This window comes from Microcebus murinus, chromosome X, assembly GCF_040939455.1.
Source record: "Microcebus murinus isolate Inina chromosome X, M.murinus_Inina_mat1.0, whole genome shotgun sequence".
NCBI lineage: Eukaryota > Metazoa > Chordata > Mammalia > Primates > Cheirogaleidae > Microcebus > Microcebus murinus.
Window position 1 is genome coordinate 77,739,843 of NC_134136.1, and position 13,175 is coordinate 77,753,017.

Sequence of the window (13,175 nt, forward strand, 5' to 3'; positions counted from 1 at the left end):
CTCAGTGCAATTCGGATAAATGAAGTCAACCCAGAACCGCTGGGTATCCCAGACAATTGTCAGATGGGTGGAGGTTACTCCTAAGTATGCCTTTGTCTGAGTGTGCCATAAGGCTTCCCAGAGGCGCCCTTGTCTTAGGGTGGAATTTGTACTGTCAGGGACTTCTGTCCACCAACTGACTCCCATAAATAGTTCTTTATGGGCAGTGTCAGTGTGATTGGTGCTGGACAAGGGCATCCAGCCACAAGCACAGGGCTGGTGGTTGTCTGGGCAGCTTATGGTGCGACAGTTTACACAGGAAGCTGCTAGGTTTCTCCCATCATACCCAGGCAGTTGTCTGAGTTTGTCATCACCAATGTCTATTGTGACGCAGTATTCTACCTGATTAGATCCCCTCAATAATTGTCCTGAGGCATTATTCGGTAAATATTCCTGCAGGGCATTATACTTGGTTAAGGCTTTATAATAGAGGTACCCTGCAAAGGGGGCCCCTCTAGGGAGATTTACAGTGGAACTGTTCCATTCAGTGGCCTTCATTTCATCCTGATCTATGTCATACCAAATGATATGATTTCTACCGGCAGGGAAGGTAGTGAGGTTTGCAGGAAGCCAGGAAAAATCTTTAGGTTTAAAGAGAACAGGAGTGTGGGGTAGGCAGATAGGGGAAATTATGGGAAGGAGGATGATCAGGTGAAATATTTTTCTAATCTTAACAAGGAAATTCATAACCATATCCATTTAGAAAGTTATACCAAGGGAGATTCCACAAATCCCAAACAACCTCTTGGGGGTCTTGGTTAAGGCATTCGGGGTTTGCAGCAATATATTCTATAGCAAGTAAAGTAAGAATGAGAGTTATTTTAGGGTTCATGAGGACTGGCCTGGTCCAATGTCTTGGGAAGGCTGTCCGCTTCAGTTGTTGCTTTGGACGTTGCTTTGGAGGCCGGTTGAGACTCAGATGTTTTCTGAAGTCGTAGGCGGGTGTCAGAGATTAATTTAGAAGTCCAGGTGTGGTCGGGAGCGTGGTCAGGCACTCGTTTTAGATGTGAGACATGAATCCAAGAGGCGACCCCCTTTAATTTTGCAGCACAAGAGTTAGTTAAGAGTACCTGGTAAGGTCCTTTCCAGCGAGGTTGTAAGGAGTCTTTTAGTTGGTGCCTTTTCCAATAAACAAAGTCACCTGGCTGTAATCCATGATCCTTGGAGTCTTCAGCTCCCGTAAGCTCACTGTGGAAAGACTCTGTTACCATCCTTGCATTATTTGTTAGAGCTTTAAGTAGTCCCTGACAATAATGTAGTATTTCTCCTTTAAGTAAGGCTGGCTCATATAAGCCCTCATCCAGCCTCATAGGTCTCCCTGTTATTATTTCATAAGGTGATAGACAGTGCTTCCCAAAGGGAGAGGATCTAAGGTTAAGCAAAACCAGTGGGAGGGCTTTCGGCCAGGGGAGGTTAAAGGCCTCAGTTAATTTAGCTAATTGAGTTTTTATTGTGCCATTTGTTCGTTCTACCAACCCAGACGACTGAGGATGATAGGCACAATGGAAATGTTGTATTATGGGCCAAATTTTGCAGATGGATTGGATAATTTGTCCAGTAAAGTGAGTTCCACGATCACTGTGTAACTCAGAAGGGATTCCCCAAACTGGAATGATTCTTTCCAGCAGTATTTTGCCTACTGTTAAGGCAGTAGCCCTCCGACAAGGAAATGCTTCTACCCAATGGGAGAACATGCAAACCAGGACCAATACATATTTGTAATTCTGGGATGGTGGCATCTGGATAAAATCCAGTTGCCAAACTTCAAATGGTCCTGCAGGCAAAGGAAAGTGGCCTTGGGAGCCATGCAAAGGCTTGCCAGGGTTATGTTTTGGACATATAGTACAACGAAAATATACCTTTTGGGCTATTGGGGGGGATGGTTTCCAGAAATATTGTTTTCCCCATAATATCATTTTCTCAGGGGCCCAGTGAGTCATTTCATGAATGAATTGAAGGAGAGGAAATTGTGCACCTAAAGGAACTATAGGTTTTTTGTTGGGACCCAGCCACAACTCCCTATTTGGGTCAAATACACCTTCCTTTTGCTGCCAGATTTGTTTCTCTTCAGGGGTTGATGCCTGTTGGTACTGTAAAAGAATTTTAGTAAGAGTGTCGGTGGGTCGGAAGGGGCATTCTCGTACAGGACAGGTCATCTTTCCTAGGGCAGCATTCTTTGCTGCAGCATCAGCTAGATTGTTTCCCTTAGCTTCTTCAGTGTTATCTTTGGAATGCCCAGGAATTTTTATGATTGCCAGTTGTTTAGGCATTTGAATTGCTTCTAATAGCTCTGAGACTTGGTGCCCATTTCTTATAGGTTGTCCAGATGAGGTAAGAAATCCTCTCTGTTTCCATAGCATGCCAAAATCATGGGCTATTCCAAAGGCATAGCGGCTATCAGTGTATATATTAGCTACCTTCCCTTCAGCCAAAATACAAGCTCTAGTTAATGCTATTAATTCAGCCATTTGGGCTGATTTTACTCCTTCGAGTTGGGCGCTTTCTATTATATCTACTGTGGAAGTGACAGCATATCCCGCCTGATAATGTCCCTGATGGTCCTTTAAATAAGAACCATCTGTAAACCAAATTAACTCAGCATTCTCGATAGGAGTTTCCTGCAAATCTGCTCTAGGAGAGAGTAAGATATCAGTTAGTAGACTGCAGTCATGTTTTTCCTCTTGCTCACCTGGAAGAGGGAGAAGAGTTGCAGGGTTAAGAATATTGCAGCGCTTCAAAGTGATGTTAGGGGCAGAAAGCAAAAGCACTTCATAGGAGGCAAGGCGACTTACAGAATAGTGTTGAGTGTGGTGAGAGTTTAGGAGAGATTCCACAGAATGAGGGGCATAAATTATTAGTGGGGACCCCAGGACAAATTCCTCAATTTTTTTTACATAAAATGGCTGCAGCTGATATGGCTCTCATACAAGGGGGGTGTCCTTTTGCTACTGGGTCTAACTGTTGGCTGAAATAACCAACTGGCCTGTGACTGTCGCCATGCTTTTGAGTTAATACTCCAAGCGCATTTCCATCTACTTCATGTACAAAAAGGAAAAAAGGAAGGCTATAGTTGGGGTGTCCTAAAGCAGGTGCCTGGGTAAGAGCCTGTTTTAAATCTTCTATATATTGCTTTTCACTTTCCCCCCAGCAAATTGGGTCTGGTTGGTGATGCTTTAGTTTTTTGTATAAGGGCTGGGCCATTAATGAGTAGTTTGGAATCCAACTCCTGCAGTAGCCTGTTAGCCCTAAGAACCCTCTTAATTGTTTTTTTTGTTTTGGGCAAAGGAAAGGCCATGATGGCAGAGATTCTTTCTGGGTTTATAAGAAGTCCCTTTGGGGAAATTGTGTGCCCTAAGTATTTAACTTGGGGGAGACAAAATTGTAATTTATCTCTGGACACTTTGTGTCCCTTCAAGGCAAGCTGTTGCAGCAGGTATATAGTGTCTTCTGTGCATTCACTCAGGGAGGGTGAACACAACAGCAAATCATCCACATACTGAATCAGAGTAGATTCATTTCGGAATACAATATCATCTAAATCTGCCTTTAATATTTGAGAAAAATATGTAGGACTTTCAGAGTAACCCTGGGGCAAGACTGTCCATGTATACTGGCGATTTTCCCAAGTGAAGGCAAAAAGATATTGACTATCCTGATCTACAGGTATGCTAAAGAAAGCACTGCATAAGTCAATGACAGAGAAGTGGCTGGCAGTGATAGGAATATTGGACAGTAAGGTGTGGGGGTTAGGGACGACAGGATGCCTCGGAACCACTATTTTATTTATGGCTGTTAGGTCCTGAACAAACCGCCAGCCTTTCCCATTTGGTTTTCTGACTGGGAGGATTGGTGTGTTACAAGGGCTGGTGCAGGGTATTATGAGTCCTTTATCTAAGTAGTCCTGAATGATTGGCTTGATTCCTAGTAAGGCTTCAGGCCTAAGGGGGTATTGTTTAATGTTTGGCAGGGGTTTAGACTCATCTATGATGATCTCTATGGGAACTGCTGACTTAATTCGTCCAATATCCGTGGAAGAGTTTGCCCATAGAGAATCTGGTATTTTGGATAAGAAAGGCTCTACGTCCCCCTGTTCAAAATCTCCATTAACCTTAGCAAGCATGATACTGCATGTAGGGTTTTGTAAGTCTTCTGTGTCTCCCAAATTGAGAATCATCTCTCCCTTCTGTGAAAATGAGATGTGGGCATTATGGGTCTCTAAGAAATCCCGTCCCAGCAGGTGTATAGGAGCACTATCTACTAAAGGGAAAACATGCTGTCCTATAAGCTCTCCCAATTGAAATTGGAGTGGATCAGATTTAAAGGCAACAATTGGGGAGTTTGAAACCCCTACCATTTGAATTTTTACTTTACTCCGAGGGAGAGGGTTTTTAATTAAGGTAGGGTTGAGGACTGACAGCGTGGCACCAGTGTCCACAAGGGCTCTGGTGTCTTCCCCATTTATGGATATTTCTATTTCCCCTAGAGTGTTTGTTAGAAGTAAGGGGAAAACCCTCTCTATTCCCTCGGAGCCTCCCTATTCTGGTTTTAAAGTTCCTTTGGTGCCTCCCTCTAAGGCCTTCTGCTCCTTTTGTGCAAGCACCCATTTAAGTTTCTTACAATCTTTTTTAAGGTGTCCCTTCTTTTTGCAGTAATAACAAATCACTTCCTCTGTGGCCAGCTGCGATCTCTGCAGGGGACGGAACCCCTCCGACCTTTTGACTTGGTTACTAAGTTGCTTTAGCTGTAAACTCATAATCTTGGAGGCCTTTTCCTTTTGCTTTTTAACTATTGTTTGTGACAACTGGTCAGCTAGGATGACTAGGTTGCTAGTGGGCAGGGACGCCCAGGCCACATTATTTCTCTTTACCAGGGTCACTAATTCGTCGTCTAAGCCTTGTATAAATCCAGAATTTAGTAAAGTGTCACTTTTACCATGCTCAAAATTTTCAGGAGGTATCCCTGAATATTGTTTGAATGTTTTTTCATACCTGGTATAAAAGTCAGGTATGGTTTCATTTGGGCGTATTTTACATTGTTGCACTTTTGCCCAATCTATAACTTCAGGGAAAATCTGTGGTAAGTTTTCACAGAGGCAGTCACAGAGCTCCCTGCATTTTTCCCTTCTATTTGCATCTATTTTATCAAAATCTTCTAAAGGTTGTTTCCAACCTGCTACCCTGAACCATTCTTCAGCTTTGTTTTTGGGGACTAGTAACTCAATTAGCTGATACAGGTCAGAGAAACCTGGATCATAGGTCTTAAGTGTTAACTGGAATTCTCTGGCAAACCTGAGGGGGTCTTGAGTTGGATCAGGGAACCCAGACACCAGAGCCTTTAACTCTGTCTTGGTCCAGGGTGTATACAATATATTAGGGTCCCCTCTCCCAGTGGGTTTTATTTTAAAGGGAGCAACAACTATTTTATCTTCTTCTCTAGCTATTTCCGATCCTTTTACAGCTTGAGGCGAAGGAATAGGGGAAGGGGGGGGGAAATGAAATCATCAGGATAAGGAAATTCAGAGAACAGAGGGTTAGGGGGAGCAGAAGGAGAGACAATTTTTGGAGCATTCCTGATTTCAGAAGCGGCTTCTGCTAGTTTCTTTAATTCTGAGACAGTCTCAAGTATTTTCTTATTAACTTCCTGGAGGGAGGCAAGTTTATCATTCCCTCTTTTGGACGATTCCAAGTGCCAGCAATAGTATGATTCCCATTCATTTTCCTTAATTCGAGAACCTAGTTTCTCTAGTTTAGCGCGCAAGAAAACCAATTTGGGAATATCAAAAGTTCCCCATTTTGGAAACCTCAGACCTAGGTCATCTTTAGTAAGATCTTCCCATTTGTACAAATACTTGCAAGTAGAGGCGCCATAATTATCAAACATAAAACCAGCTGGGGTGCCTGAAGGAGGTCGTTCTTCTTGCCTTTCCTCATTTTTACATAATTTGTTTCCCATTTTTTTTTTTTTTTAAGAAGGAACCGAACTGTGGTCTAGGGTTTGGTGTAGTGGATCAGAGTGTGCTGCTTGTGGGTGGGGCTCCTTAGTGTTTCACCACTGAGTAGGTCCCACCCTCTTACGTGTCCCAGTTTCTCTCTTCGGGGGTCTAGTACCTCCGAGAGGGCTCAAAACGCCGAGTGATCAGCTCTTATGCGCGTTTCCTGGACGAGCCTTTTTTTAATTAATTTGTTGGGGGGTTCCCTGTGGGGCTACTCGCACCTCGGGGAATCGCCCCAGGCAACTCCCAAATCAGGGCTCTGGTCACCCAGGGCTACCTTAGGTCTGGGAGGAGTAAGCTGCCCCTTATCTTCGGAGCTGAGAAACTCAGTCTCTCATTTATCTACGAATAGGACAGTTGGGTTCCTTACGCAAATATGCAGACAAGCCAATTGAAATTGGTCTTCGAGAGGAAAAAGGCAGCAGAGAAAGCCCTTCAGTGTGCACTTTCACATCAAATTAGGATCCCAAACAACAATTCCTAGGAAGAGAACAGACAGCTCAGAATAAACCGGGACCTTCGACCAAGAGTGGGAGGTCCGGATCTCAGGAGGACTTACGGTTCCCGCCGGAGGAGCGGCTCGAAGTCGGAAGGGGTTCAATGGGCCCGTGCTGGTACCTTAGCTCCGGGTTCGGGCGACTCCTTCGGGGGTCCCGAGTCTTCTCTGAGATCCTGCTGACTACGCCAAAATTGTGGACGGAAAAAAAAATCCAAGCCCTGAAATATTTGAAAGAAGTTTATTCTGAGCCAAATTTGAGGACCATGACCCGGAGCCACTCTCAAGAAGCCTTGAGCAAGTGGGCTCGCTGTAGCTGGGTTACAGTTCAGTTTTATACATTTTCAGAGAGACAAAGGTTACAGGCAAGGTCACAAATCAATACATGAGAGGTATACATTGGTTTGGCCCAAAAAGGTGGGACATCTCGAAGCGGGGGCTTACAGGTTATAGGTGGGTTTAAAGATTCTTTGGCTGGCAATTGGCTGAGAGGGTTAGACTTTATCTAGAAGACCAGAAAGGATATGCTTATTTTAAGATAAGGTTGTGGGCACTCTGGGAGGTCCAGACAGGAGGACATTTTAAATTTACAATAGGCGCCTGCTAGGATGTTTTAAGATGCTTTAAATTTAAGAATAGGCGCCTGCTAGGATGCTCAGTTAAGACATTTTAGATTTATGATAGGCATCTGCCAGGATGCTTGAGTTAAGACAGGGGCTTCTTATCTTTTAGGTGATGTTAATGCCATACCAGAATCAGGACAGGAAGTAAACCACTGCTTCGTTTGGTTAACAAAAGCCGCTTTGTGGGAATTTACCGTTTGTCAGCCTAACCCTGCTGGCCTCCTTACCATTTGCCAGCCTAACCCAACTGGCCTCCTTAGGAAGGAGTTTTTAGCAAAAAATTAGAGTTCAGTCCTCATAGTCCTCAGGAACAGTATGTATATATTTCCTTTTAAAACTTTTCTTTTTTAAAAAAATTACTATTTATTTATTTATTTTTATTTCAGCATAATATGGGGGGTACAAATGTTAAGGTTATGTACATTGCCCTTGCCTCCCCTCCTCCCTCGACTCAGAGCTTCAAGCATGTCCATCCCCCAAACAGTGCACACTGCACTCATCATGTAAGTATATACCCTCCACTCCTCCCCCCTCCCACCTGCCTGACACCGGATAAATGTGTGTGTGTGTTTTTTTTTTTTTAAATTTTGGTTACATTTTATATCTTTGCCCTTCCCTATCAAGGGTCCTTTTAAAACTTTTAAAGGTGTGGGACTCTCAGTTTTTTCTAGTTTGGGTAAAAGAAAGTCTTGGCTGTATTAATGGAGATTCTCTACAGGTGTAAAAAGACATCTGTGGTGATGTCTACAAAGACAGCTTATAGCAGCCATGTCAAAATATATGAAAAAAATATTTTGGGGGGGATTAGCTATTTTTAGTTTTAGGGGTTAGCCAGTATATTGCAGCTGCAGGGGGTTTAGTCAATTTTAGAGGCCTTGTTTTCCATAATTTAGTTGGTCAAATCTTATGCAAGATAGGACTAAAAGGAAAAACAGAAAAATAGAGCTATCACACAATTAATATATCATTGAGATCTCTAAGCATAATAAGACGTTATAGTCAGCTGACAATAAACCTTAATCCTCAGCTGTTTTAACCAAAAGCTTGGCACTTGTCCATAGGCTGCATCAGAAGGACAAGTGGTTGAGGAGAAGGAAAGATAAATTTATTACTTTGCCAGCAAGGGAGGAAAATGGAGACTGTTTTCTCAAAATCCAAATTCCTGTCTATAAGCAGAAATATAGAGCTTTTAAAGGGAGGGCCCTCAGTTCTAGGCTATTGTCATTAATGATTCTAATTGTCCATTTCTGCTGAAGACAAAGCGGTGACCTGTGCCCACCTAGGAGGCTCACCCAGCCCTCCACTAGCCAGGTGCCAGGCCTGGGGTGGAGCCACAGTTCAGCTAAGGTATCTCCTATAACACAAAGAACAGAAGACATTTGCCTGCCTCTCCTGACCACCTACTTGATCAAGTGCCTGAGGCAGGGGTTGCAGGCCTCAGTGCTCAAACAGGGTAGGGGAAGTTTTAAAGAGACAGAAAACATCTTTTGCCATTTTCCCCCCAGGCCATTCCCCCTGCTACACTATCATTCTAAAATGTAACCTCAGACTAGCTTCTTACCTGGAGATGGGGCCCAAGCTGAGGCCAATCTCCATCATCATGGAAACAGGTAACTTACTTTCCTCATCAGAAGTGAGCAAAACTCCCTTAAAGGAGTTCCATGGCAGAATAAACCTCCAATTTTAACCAAAAAGTTGGCAGATCAAAGATCTCTGGAGAAAGAAGCCCAAACTTCAGTGAATTACCCAATTGGTGAAAGCAATAAGGAGCTCTAGCTTGGTACCAAAAGCACCAGTTGGAAAGTCACTAAAAGTTAAGAAAGCCAAGCTCTTCTCAGATGTCCCTTTGTTGTGGACATTTGCTGACCTAATACATGAGGCAAAAATCTCAATCAATGGAGGTTTATTAAGCCAAGATTTTGAGGATGTGTCTAAGAAAAACATGAGCCACAGACAAGCTATGGCTGTTTTTCTGAAGGAGAGGTTGGAAACTATAGCATTTTAAAGGCATATTGAGAGAAGGAAAAATTCAAAGAGGAGGGGGGCTGATGAGGTAGTGGTTACATTCTTGTGATGCCCAAGAAATCTACATTTTACATAAAATAAGGGAGTGAAGGAAGCATTAATTATTCAGATGTCCCTGGGTAGGTGGAACAATGTCTGATTCTGTCTTGTCTCTAGTTCTGTTACCTGTAAGATAAACTTGTAATTTATTATTAGTGTGAAATCAAACAGACTTTAGTTGTTGGTGCTACACATAGGTATAATTTGCATGTACTTGCTTATGGGAGGTTAGCAAAAAATTTCCCTAATGATCTGTGGAGCCTGTTTTTCACAGGTGCCTGAGGCTTTTACCTTCTATTTTGCATAAGGAGTTGGGGGGGGGGTGGCATTGAAACGTTGATTTTCCTTTTTACATTCCCTTCCTCTAAGATATTCTAGATTCTATGGCCAAGCTGAGGTAGTTAGGTTGCATTAAATGCCAATAAGGCACATTTACAGTGTAATTGCAGACCTCTAAAGCTCTATACATGTACCTGTATTGAGGCAGAAACCTCAGTTTCATAAGGTATTTCATGTGACTTTAATCTACACAGATCAAGTGCAGAAGGCAATAGAAAATGAGCTGGAGCAAAAGAGGGCTAGTCCCTACTAGCATTCCTCTCTTTTTCAAGTAACTCCTACATTTTAGAAATCTAGAGCTTTGTTTATTTTGCAATTTTGGAAAGTATTGCTTGGGGGCTCTGCATGTGTACTGTACCCACTGGAAATAGCTGATTTTCTAGTATGCCTTGCTCAAAGGCCAACTGGGTCAGATTGCATTACACTGGTCACTTGAGACCAAGAAAGCATCATTTGGGCCATAGAAAAACAGCCTAAACTGTTATTATGCAGCATAAATTAAAGTTTCAGAAGTTATGAGGAAATGATCACATGGGAGGCGTAAGACAGCAGCTGAATTTATATTCCAAATTCAGATATTTTCCTGGCTTTAAAATTGGAATGTCTGAATATGTCTCCAGAGAGTCAAGCCAGGACTGATTAGGGCAGGGAGTGGGGAAAAGTTAGAGGGAAGCAGAATTTCAGCTTGACATATGGGAGGGCTTTTAGGCTACTAGGACATACTATTCTAGGAATTGTTGTTTAGGCATACAAATTGGAAGCCTGGTAGTGACTTTCATTTTGGCATATGCACAGAAAGAGCATTGCTCTGGGAGTGGGGTTTATTAGCCAAGTGGAGTGGTTCACCCTTCTCTGGGCCTGTTTTCCTGTTTGTAAACTGAAGAAGTTGAACTAAATGACCCCAGAAGGCCTTCCAGCTGTAATATTCCAAGATTCAATTTTCTTGGCAAGACACAGTGATACAATGCCTTTTTGGGGGAAGGTGGGAATCTGATAGTTCAGTCATTTTTCTTTTTAAGAATAGCCTTTATAAAGCAGATTTTATTGCAGCCATCTCTTTTTCCATTAAAATAAAAAAATACTGTAGGGATCTGACATAATGTAGTTTAATCAAAACTTTTTCTGTCACTGAGAAGAACAAAGTTCGACTAAAACTGCATCAGATGGTTAAGAACACAGACTTTGTTGTAGAGCTGGATTAGAATCCTGAGTCTCACTCCTCATAGCATGGGCAACCTTCTTACTCCTCATGAGCCTCAGTTTACTTACATAAAAAATTGGGGTGATAATGGTACCTACATCTCAGAGTGTTGGAAGAATCAAACAAGATTGCAACACTTTTAGGAGGGCTATGAAGTGTGGGAAAAGACCACATTCCTGCCTTTGTTCAAAGTAAGATTAGGTGAAGTTCCTGATTCATTTCCTAAAGGATCCAATGTCTTAAAGGAAGTGCAGTGGGCACATAGAGAAAGAGGGGAACAAGTAGGGCTATCTAAGACCCCCAGAGTCACAGAACACTTGCTGTGGTCACTGTCTTGTTCAAGGTGAAGTCCAGTCAGATCTCAGCTTTATTTTTGCACTCTCCACAATCCTTTTTTGTATGTCATATCCTGTAATTTTGCTAAACTTCCGTATTCTAGTTTTATTTATTTTTTGTAGGTTCCTTGGGATTTTCTACAGACTATCATGTCATTTACAAATAGGTACAGTTTTAAGGTTTATTTCATCCTTTAGATCTGTGTGCCTATTACTTCCTTTTCTTTCCTTATTACATTGGCCAGAAATTCCAGCATTATGTTGAATCCCAGACCTTTTCTTTTCTTTTCTTTTCTTTTTTTTTGAGACAGAATCTCACTTTGTTGCCCAGGCTAGAGTGAGTGCCATGGCGTCAGCCTAGCTCACAGCAACCTCAAACTCCTGGGCTCAAGCGATCCTCCTGCCTCAGCCTCCCGAGTAGCTGGGACTACAGGCACGCGCCACCATGCCCGGCTAATTTTTTCTATATATGTTAGTTGGCCAATTAATTTCTTTCTATTTATAGTAGAGACAAGGTCTCGCTCTTGCTCAGGCTGGTTTCAAACTCCTGACCTGGAGTGATCCGCCCGCCTCGGCCTCCCAGAGAGCTAGGATTACAGGCGTGAGCCACTGCGCCCGGCCCCCAGTCCTTTTCTATTTGTGGTTTATGCCACAATTCCAAAAGAATTGACTCAAAGAGTCACCACACTAAATTTTCACATTTCAAGAGCAGTTTAGATACAGAATACTTGAAATGCTGAAAAAAAATTTTAAAAAATAAAGAAAGGTTTAGAGACATATAGTCTTTCCTGATTCTCAGGCCAGACCATGTAACACCTTTTCAAAACTGGCTTAAAACAGAGAATCAGCCCTCAAGGGGTCCTGAGAAGTTTTTTGGCTGCTAGCTCTCTGGCTCTAAGGAATTCCATTTCATACAGCAAAATGTGTGAAACTCAGCAGAGCACTCAGAAACAATAAGTACTGAATACATGTTAGTTGCTATCATCACTATACCAAGGCTGTAGATCAGGGCTTCTCAACTTTAATATGCATGTGAATCACCAGGAGCTTTTGATAAATGCAGATTCTGATTTAGTTGGTCTGGGGGATTTTGCATTTCTAGCAAGCTCCCAGGTTCACTGAGGCTAATGGCCTGAGTACCAGACTTCGAGTAGTGAGGGTGTTGAGGATACCTATTCAGTCTGCTTAGTACTCTCCTCCTTGGGGGGGGGGATTCTCTTTCACTTGGTGATTATGATTCAGACCTCTGACAGGGCCTACACTCCTACTCCTCTTTGTAAATTGTACATATCCCCTAGATAGTTAAGTAAGACACAGGTCCTATTTCTTATTGGAGTATTTATGCCTAAGGCCTGTTCAGAGAAATGAGCATATAATTTTTGTCATCTCAACCACTTTATCTTGCACTGAGAGAGACTAAGTTAACTAATATAAAGAAGCAAACCTTTTGTGGCCAGAGTTTACTGACAAGGACATTTTAAATCAAAACATGCTTGTTATGACTTGTTTTCCTCATTATCTGGGTGAAATAAACATAAATACAAATATAATTTTAAAAATGTCATATGTAGTTTGACTGAAATGAGGACAAGACAATGAACAAGTTCCTGTAAACTTCTCCTATCCCGAGCTTACTCTTATATCCACACACCTGTGCAATGCACACGTGGACAGCACCTTATGAAAGAGGCATTAGTCTAGGCTGCTTGATTCCTTTAAACTCCACCATCTGCCTCAGAACACAAGCTAACCACTGTGTATGAGGACAGTTTCAGACCACACTCACTATCCCAGGTTTAGTTCTGAAACTTCTATGACCCACTGGATTTTATCCTGCCACTGGTCTTCCTGGCTATTGATTTTACAATTTTATTTCTCATTGCTACCCTTACTTTGTCTTTGGATTGTGGGTTTAAATGCTCTGCAAAGCAGATTCTTAAGGGGAGTAGGTACTCAGGAAATATGTGTTGTATGAATGAGTGTCAGGGAGCATTCTTGGAAGCCAGGGCTCAGCTCTGGGGCATTTAATGATGTGAGACTCACAGAGACAGGCTTCCAAGAAACAAATGGGAGGGGGCAGCAGTGA